The sequence below is a fragment of the Adiantum capillus-veneris genome, chromosome 21 (assembly GCF_014529385.1).
Source record: "Adiantum capillus-veneris isolate H3 chromosome 21, ASM1452938v2, whole genome shotgun sequence".
Lineage (NCBI taxonomy): Eukaryota > Viridiplantae > Streptophyta > Polypodiopsida > Polypodiales > Pteridaceae > Adiantum > Adiantum capillus-veneris.
In genome coordinates, this window is record NC_140951.1 from 137,860,909 (window position 1) to 137,864,232 (window position 3,324).

Consider the following 3,324-nt stretch of genomic DNA (forward strand, 5'->3'; position numbering starts at 1 on the left):
CTGTAGAGCTTCTTTTTGGTATCCACCATTGTTGCATTGGTGATTTTGGCTTGGAAGACATTTCAAGCTTGTCTATAGAAGCTCTCTTCGGGACCCACTTTTGTAGCATCTTTGGGTTTGGCTTTGAAGATGTCTGCGGGCTGGTTGACCGAAATCTTCTTAGGAATCCACTTCAGTTCTTGCTTGGTGTATCTGGTCTGATTGACATGAGACTTGGTGAATCTAGTCACTGCGTCCATTGTTGGGTGGTCTTTAATTGCCATGGTTTCTCTTCTGGAAAACATTGATGGCTTGATTGGCTTTGAAGAAGAGTCTTCAAAATCCACAATTGTGTGTTTTCCTCATAGTATCCTTGTGCTTGGATGAGATCTTCTGGGATAATCCACTCTTGGTACACGTTTCATTCTTCTCTTTTTGTGAGGATACATATGAGGTGGCTCTTTCCCTTATCTGATATTTGAGATATGCTTTCTTTAGGGATCCAAGTCTGAACGTACCGATCAAGTTGATGAATGGATGGTTGTCTTCTTTGTGGCTTTGATCTCCTTTTCTTGCGCCTTTGTTGCGTTCTTTGTTGCTGCTTTTGAGCTCCATATGTTTGAAGATCCATTGTTGAAGGCACTTTGTACGCTGTGAACTTTGGCTTTGGTAGCCATAACTCCTTGTTTCCTTGGTTGTAGCCTTGTGTTTCCAATGACCGTTGACTAGAAATCCAGCCGCTTGAATATGCGCTTTGTGTTGCTTAGCATTCTACCCACTTGTGCTCATCATCATTGCAGAGTCTTTGTGCTTCCAACATGTGTTTTGGCACTAAGACTTGTCGTGGTTGTCGTCTTTGTTGGGCTCTGGTTGATGGATACTTCGGCTGATAGACTTTACGTTGCCGCTTATTATGAGACTCCTTTGTAGATGAGTCTTTTATTACCCATGAAGAACTTGCGAATGACTCCTTAATGAGCTTATGTGGAACTTGATGTACAAAGGTTGATTGCACTTTAGCTTTGCCTTTTTCATGGTAAGTTGGAGTGTGTGTGGAAGATAGTAACTCCCCCCTTCCTTGGCCTTGCAATGGATTAAAAGCCTTTCCCACTTCAATGCTAGCATGCTTAGAATGGTCTTCGTGAGTGAACGTCATCACTGGCATCACAAGCTCCTTGAATGTGACCTTCTTTGTTGATGGTTGTACTTCCATTGCGGGAGTTACCATTTCCATTGAAGAAGCATTCCGAAGAGATTGAAAATCTTGAACCGATTTGGGATGGTTTGTACTTCTCTTTCCTGTAAGGGTTACAAAATTTACCTTCACGGTATAGGCATTGTCCTTTTTGTCCTCTTGGTAATCTGTCCGACACATCCAATACCATCCTAGAGTGGCATCTTCGTCTGTCCTACATGCATGAGTTGGCAACATGAAACGTACAATACATGGGCTGCAATTGTATTTTGACTTTCAAGATTATAGATTCCATGCATTCTCTATCTTGTGGCTCTAGAGGAGTTAGAGTCGGCTTACCCAATGCTTCCCAAACTTCATAGGACACTATGCTTTGACTCCTTTTAGGATCTATGTTTGCAGACACAAACACAATCGTCTTTTCAGACATAAGAGTGATCTTTATGTGTGAGTGTTTGGTCACGTGGTTTGTTCTTTCCTCTAGGACCTTTGAGATAGGTGGCATTGGTGCATGGGCATCATTGGTGGCCTGAGGCTTTGCTTGGTCAAAACCTGGTGGAACACCCAATGATGCTCTCAGAGGAGACATAGAAGAAGGAGCTTCCCCCTTCCCTGATTGCTCAATACTCTTAGGAAGTTGTACCATCTCCTATTCATTGCCATAGTCATCCAAAAGAGTTAGCTTCCCATTCCCACGACTAAATCGAGGTAATGTCAACACTACACTTGGTGATCGACATTTTGGCATGCCTTTTTAACAACCTGGTAAAAGTTCCCCTTCTCATCCTCATACTCATAAAAGTACGGAGAAATCTTGTAAACCAACTATATTCGGTGTTTTGGTATTGTGCCTAGATTGCTTGATGAGACCTTTGCAGTTTTTGCTAGCCAAGATAATATTGTTGGCAAGGCATTTTCAATTTGCCGCTCTTCAGCGTTATTTCACAAAGAAACATGACATTTCTATTGCATCTCATGAATTTTGCTTTGGTTGGGAGTATGGTCCATTTCACAGTATTCTTGAATAGAGCTGTCATTGTCCGAGTCGGTATCGTCAGAATCCATATAGACTCTCATCATTCGTATAGGAACAATGTCATTGCCATCAATGTCACAGAACTGAGTTGGCTTTGGCACAACACAAACATCCAAAGCGGCTAAGACCTGGATCCATTCTTGGGGATCTAATAGGTGCTCAGGAAAGGGTAATGGTGTATACATGTCATCCTTTGAGCATCTCTCACACTTTGATCCGTTAAGGTGAAAGTTGTTTGTCAAAGCACCGCATATCCATAGGTCCACTCTATCCTTTGACATGGAATCCTTTGAGTCCACTCTTCTACTGGTGATTTAGAGACGTCTCTATATTTATGGTTCTTAAGATTGACCCTCGTGAGCGCGCTCTCTTGAGGGAGGTACAAATAGTTGTAACCCCAGTCCTGGATCAACTTGAATTGCCTCGTGAAAGGCCTTCCCAAAATCACTTCGGTACAAATAGATGTAACCCCAGTCCTGGATCATCTTGAATTGCCTCGTGAAAGGCCTTCCCAAAATCACTTCGTAGTTCGTGTTCTTGCCAAAGTTCTCTATATTTTCAGCTGTTTTGTAAGTATGTTGATTTTAGCAGCACATTTTTCAAGGATCTTTGTAATGTGATAAAAATAATAGCCCTTTACATATGTATGAAATTGGGGATGGCATAATTGTGTTTTCCATTAGTAGAAAATATATTATATTATTAGATTGAGACATGAAAATATAGAAATTACAAAGGTGCACACATTAGAGCACATGTGCATCACTTTTTGCACATCATTAGAATTTGAGGAAGACCACAATAATAATAATGGATATTGAACTTGTGTTCTCATGTACAATAACTTTGAATTACACATCCAACACGGATACCTCATCCAATATTTATCGCCTCATCACGAATAGCACTATGTGGCATCTCTTCTTCCTCCCCCCTTCTACCACCATCTAGGATCTATTTGTGTGGGATAGAATACAACCTTCAATGACAAACATATACATGCCTTATTATATTGTTAAAGAAGTAAGCATACTTTTACCTAAGATGTTTTGTGGACTATACCTACTCACATTGGTGAGGGAAAACAAATGTGTCATCTTTGTTTGTCCACACC

The 3,324-nt window shown here is 41.0% G+C and overlaps 1 pseudogene; it reads right to left on the reverse strand.

Annotated features, from left to right (window-relative positions):
* Positions 1-1,106: 1,106 nt before the first annotated feature.
* Positions 1,107-2,239, reverse strand: LOC147431809 (uncharacterized; annotated as a pseudogene).
* Between the last annotated feature and the right edge of the window lie 1,085 nt (positions 2,240-3,324).